The following is a 6,000-nucleotide window of genomic DNA, read 5'->3' as shown; positions in this document are numbered from 1 at the left end:
GAAGCAAGAATAATCGCCCATCTGCTTTGCGCTTGTATTTACGAAGCACACTGTATGCCGAAGAAACGGGTGGTCGTTGGTCTCGTACGTGAAGGGTCGGCGTTAGGCAGTTGGAACGTGCATAGCGAGGAAAAGGATAAACTCGGAGGACCGAGTGCGAGGGAGAGAGAAAAAGAAATGAAGCGTGGTAGGGTAAGGGCAAAAGGACGACGAGAGGGATGAGGGTGCGAGGAGAAAGAGAGGGACAAACGGAGCAAGCGAGAGCGCTGGTCGAGGGGTTGGTGTGCCTAGGGTCGCGCGAGAAGAGAACGCAGAGTGGGGAGATTCCCTAGCAGAAACCAGTCGAGTCCCGGCCTCAGGTCGCGACGGGTGTTCAGTTCACAGGCGAGAGCCGTACCGTGCGGTTGGCTTGCGTGTTCCGTGCCGTATCCTGTAGCCGCGTCGGACTTTATTATCAAACAGTACAGCTCGAGGACGTCAGTGTGAACCGGTGGCCGCTAGCAGCGCGTCAACTCTGACTGAGCGAATTTTGCTATTCACGTGGTAGTGAGTACTGGAGCTGGACCGTGTTACGTACCCATCCTCCTCTCTCCGGTGACAATTTAACGTTACTCCGCTGCGACGAGACCGTGGCGCGCGAGTCCCGAGTGCGGCCAGCATCCCTCTATAAACAAACATCGAGAATCGCACGGCGACACTGTGCGCGAAAGCATCGCGCTTGAACGTGTACTCGTCATCGGACGGTAGCGCGGTTCGCGCGGCGTAAACAAACTGAGCGCGGAGCTTTCCTTGGAACCGGCGGTGGCGGTAGAAACTCTGTCCTCGATTTCGGAGTGCAAACGTTTGCCTTGCCTCTTACTCGCCGTGGCTGTCGCTGCTGGTGTCGCTGGTGGGTGGTCGAATCGGAGAGACGCTTGGTGCAAAAATTTCGGACCACGCTCGTACGATTCGTCGACTCTGGGCCGTGATTCGTGGTGAGTGAGAGTGACACGCTTAGTGCGCGGACGGGGCGAGAAGTGATACGAGATAGATTTACCCTTCATCCCGACACTGGGCAAGATACCTCGTTAAGATAAGATTCTTCGCGGCACTTGTTCCTATCCCTGGTCGAGGAGCTTCGCAACTATTAAAAACCGGCGGCAACTTCACGGCACTCCCCTACACACCGAGTGGTAAGTACTATCTCTGTCAACCCATCGCTCTCCTCTAGCCTTCTTTGCACGCTTTTTGTGCGCGAGAATCGCGAGCCCAGGCGCACTTGCGCCTGAGTCCCACCGACCGCCGCGACAGGGATAAGATCCTACGTTTCGAGGAGTTGAAGAGATCCTACAGTGGAATCTCTTTGTTGACATCGACGTCCCTCGGTCGAGCACGCGGTTCAAGGGAAAGGAAACCAGGACGATCTACCTACGTGATACCTGTCGAATCGATCGCACGATCGTTTCACGTAGATCAGCGCGTTAGCTCGAAAGTTTTTGACCAATTCACTTATTCGCGTTTCATATCTAGGTCATCGATATTCAACCATGAAATGCTGGTCGTTTTACACGGGGCTACGAACATTCTTGTTTTCATTGGATTTCACTTTGCACATCTTCAGGTTCGCACGATCATCCGGAGAGTTTTTTCACATTCACGCTGCTCCAAACTTCTAGCACAGTATTCTTCATCGAGTCGACGAAGTAGATATTTGCTAGAATATGTTAAACGTCTATTTTTCTGTGAAGGGGATGTTGCACTATTCAGATCGTTGAGTCACGTTTCATTTTATTAGATCTCTACGATGATCTTTCGTTTCGCGAAATAGTAAACATGCAGATAGTCTGCTCCTGATACTCACTTTTATCTAGGCTCTTTGGTGCCTATTTGCCTACTGTTTCGAGGGGGTGCTGTCTCGTGCAACGGGGAAACAGCGTTTGCGCGCCAAAATGATTACGTGCCCTCGAAAAAATCGCTTTAGCGAGCGCATGCAATCGAATTACGAGTTTTCAAGTTACCGTGCCCCAGCAGTTTTTCCTCGGCCGTTTACCCTCGAAAAGCAATCGTTGCGGTTTATTACGGAAATAGTGTGAGCCGGGGCTATTCGTACGGTTGGATAAACGAACGCCGCCATGCGAGCATCAAGAAATCGATCACTTATTTCGTGGTGTTGTCGCGTGATCTTTTATCGGTTTACACGTTCAATATTTGCCTTTATCGCCGGTGGATCACTTTAGGGCAATTGTGTAGGTACACGTTCTTGTAGGTGAACGACGCTTTCGCGTTTTCAAGAGATTAGCGGTGGATAAATAGGGGGGAATCGCGTGTAGCTGTAATTAGGCGAGGGAAACGATGGATTTTGCTCGTTAGGAGGTAGTAGAACGGATAGGAATTACGTGGATCGTAAATTTTTTACCGCCTCTGACCCGTTTACATACTGCGCCCCCACGTATTTCCATTTGAAAATTTTTCGACTGTTCGGGTAGCGACTTGCTCTTTCGCGACCGTTTCCGAGAGTTTCTGCTCCTGGAAATTCCCTATTCACGAGTCGAGTGCTTAATCTGCGTATCCCGCTTTCGGCTGCGTACGCAATATGTATGCCGAACGCCCCCAATACTCGCCGGCCGTTTGCAATTCGAATTTTCACAATCAAGCCACTCTCCTGAGGAAAAGTGAGCCCGCGAATGTTTATCTTGATACCAGTGGAAAATACTCGTCGTTCAGCCGACTGTGAAACACCGACGAGGCCGGAACGAAATTTCGGCGCTCCGCGAGGGCAGGGGAACTTTTTAAAAACACACACGGCCGTCATTGGATTCCGATTTCCACGCCCGAATTTTGGAATGGCGTATTTAGAGTCGCTGAAATGCAGCTCGCGAGTTCTGTTTATAAAAAAACACTGGGGATAGATAGAGAATCGCAGGAGTATAAAATATTCGTGTGTACGCAGCGTGTTTTGGTTGAATCTCATTGTACTTTCCAGATTATCCTCGGCACTGCCCGTAATAATTAAAGTTTTATTGCGAGCGGTGTTGAACCGTTCCACGTGCCAGGTTTCCCTGTGACTAATTGATACGACTAAATGGAGAAAAGTATGATTCATTTAAAAAGAAATGTAGGGAGCGTATCTCAGATGCGATAGCACCTACAATGACTCACGGGTTGGTCAAGTGATCATTCATCCAGATTATATACGTAGTCCTCTTACTCGTATTACAGTTGCGCACATTGGATGATAGGTTTGTTCGCGTAGGTACAATTACGTGATAGAGTATAATCGAAGGAAATGGAAGGAATAAAATCAAAAACAAAACTGTTCCTACTTTCTACAATCGAAGAGTCCTTGTAGAAAAACACTGTAAATGCCAAAAATCTAATTCTATACTACAGTATTATCACTGGCACGTAGAAGATTTTCCGATAAAAATTTATTTTCTTTTAACTTTGGCGCTTACCGCGTTTTCTGCAAGGACTCCTCAATTAATTATTACAACACGGGCCCAATACGTAGGTGCCTCTTAGAAACGCAGCATCGTTGTTTTGGAAAATTGAAATGTACATACCGTGCGCGTCACGAGGTTTGCCCCTTGCACCGAGGACAACTGACCCAATTTCGCAGTGACCGGTCAAACGGTTCTTATGAAGCGCCCGAAGTATAATGGCACTGTCCAGCCTGCAAGACTGAGAATTTAAGAGCATTGTCGTGTAGCGCGGCCGAGTCGGAAATAAGAAAAGTTTGAATGAAACTCTTTGCACGGCATCCACGGCGGGAAAAGTCCACTCCTTCTCCGCTTTTTCTCTCGTGCCCGCTCTCGTCTGGTCGCGATATCAGGGCCGTCTGTAAATCTCGAGGCGAAACCATCTTCACGGTGTATCCGTGCCGAAGGAGGAATGATCGCGCGATGGCACGATAAAAAAAAAATATGCCGCGGAAATGATGAGAAATAAAAGCTCGGCGCAGGTTCGTTTTTATGCTGTAATCTTGATGTTACGTGATACACGCGCCGCGGTCCGCATAAAAGCGAGATATATTGCTTTATGAGGGAAATGAGATTTTTATTCGCGGGCTAGGCGAAAAAGGAGCACGAATGAATTTCTAAACGCGCCCGAAAACATTAATTTAAGCTCGCAGAAATTACGCTTATCTTGAGAGCTCTGAACGCTACGCCAGCTTTCGTTATTATTCCGTTGTGCGTTACTGTTTAATTAATTCCCGGGGTAGGATTTTAATATTTGTTTCCACTCTTTCACGATAACTCGCAGCGAATCGATATTCCCGATGCTTTCGTGCAGTTCAGTCTCGACGTTTCTCCTTTTCTTTTAACGCACTGCGGAGGAAACTCTTCAGTGTAAAGGCTGCCTCGCGTTGGAGTACATTATAGTACGTAAAGCAGACGGGGGGTGATTTCAAAGAACGGATGATTGGATACCAATGCTTGCTCGGGAGATCGAGCGCTTATACCAGTTTTAATAAATGAAAGATAGGGAATCTGTTATTTTCGCAGGCTGACGAGAAGCCCTCCATTTACCGGGGCGAAACGTATCGTCGACCTTCGCTCGGATTGGTCCCTCCCTTTGTAGCTACCCCGAAATCGTAGTAAATGTTTAAGCCCTTCAAAGGGCAAAGATCTGACGCAAAGTTCATTCGAATTCGTTTGCTGAACATTCAGCAACGGGGGAATGGTAAATCGCGTAGAATCGCAAATATTATTTACTATTTCCACTGTATTATACTTGCACTCTATCTGTTGTACCAGAAGCTTTGTGCGCTCTGAATGCACAGTGTTCTCAAAGTACATACCATCTCACTTTGACTTTTCATACGCTATTGGATTTCTGCAGGAACAGCTGCACACGCGTGAAATACCTCCGTTCCTTATTTACCTGCAAGGTCTGGGTTAAAATCTGCACGCAAAACTTCCCCGTGGCCCCGTTGTTAAATTTCGCCCGGGTGACGGATCGAAATTCCGCCGTGTTCCGTCGGTCGCGAGCTAAACAGCCGGTTCGGTTACAAATGGCTGGTTGCAAGGCGCGGAGCTGTGCTCCCCGAAGTCCGTCATAAATCAGTCGAAACGAATCGGCCGGAGGAACGTATCTCGGAGGCGTAGGACGTGCTGGGGGCGCGAATACGTGGCAAAAGTTAGCGTGTTACATCCTGCTACGTCACGCGTAAGCCCTAAAAGGGAAACGAGATCGCGGAGGAAAAAGGAGGACCGTCGGTGTCGTCCTACCCCCCTCGTGTTTCGATACGGACGACGGTGTCAGCTAGTCGCGCGAGCAACGTCGGCGTCAGCGACATCAGCAGCAACAGCAGTTGGAAAGTTTCGGGGGCAGGGCGCAGCGAATTTCCATAAGTTGAGGGATGGCTTCTTCTTCGCAAAGTGAGAAAAGATTGTCGCGAGGGGCAGAGCCCGGCGGGCCACGGAGATGGTGCCCGCGGATAGCAGCGGCACGGCTATACATTACACGCTTGTCCTGCGCCAGGATCTCTACCGGCTATCTCCTTTAAGTTTCTCCCTGGAAGGTGTTCGTCTGGCCCGCGAGGCCGTTCGCGTCCTCTTCTCCTTCGCGTTTCCTTCCTTCCTTCCTTCCTCTACCCTTCGTTCCTTCTTTCCTGCGGCTGGCGGCAGACGAGCGCGTGCTCTCCGCTCGTCGCCTCCGCGAGGGAATCACGCGAGCCTAACTCCCCGGGTGTTGCGTGCTTCTAGACGGCTACTGGCGAACATAATCTCTCGCGGTGTAATTCGGCAGTTTTGGTGGAACGGTCTCTGCTTTGGACGATGCCCTTCGGACCACGGTGTTCTTCTTTACCGCACTGCTTTAAGTAGGCGTCTCTCTGCTCTAGAGGACTGTAGTGCAAGGAATATTGCGACACTGTAAAGATAATAGGAGATAACCGAGGTGTCAGGATTCGGGAGTCCAGGCACGTGGTCTGCATGCAGTTTTTTGAACGCTAGGATATTTTAGCATTTAGTTACTCCGCGGGCAAACCTTAAAGGGGTAGTGGACTATTGGTACGTG

The 6,000-nt window shown here is 49.5% G+C and overlaps 1 protein-coding gene across 1 annotated transcript in view; it reads left to right on the top strand.

Moving 5' to 3' along the window:
- Positions 1–356: 356 nt before the first annotated feature.
- Olf413 (DBH like monooxygenase olf413) overlaps positions 357–6,000 on the top strand; it is a 194,958-nt gene continuing 189,314 nt past the window's right edge. The window contains exon 1 of the mRNA XM_076830439.1: positions 357–1,172. The gene's annotated coding sequence lies outside the window, so the exon portion shown is untranslated. The remainder of the gene's footprint in view (positions 1,173–6,000) is intronic.

This window comes from Andrena cerasifolii, chromosome 2 (assembly GCF_050908995.1).
Source record: "Andrena cerasifolii isolate SP2316 chromosome 2, iyAndCera1_principal, whole genome shotgun sequence".
Classification (NCBI taxonomy): domain Eukaryota; kingdom Metazoa; phylum Arthropoda; class Insecta; order Hymenoptera; family Andrenidae; genus Andrena; species Andrena cerasifolii.
Note: the sequence above shows the minus strand (reverse complement) of the source record. Positions and strands in the feature narration are given on the sequence as shown.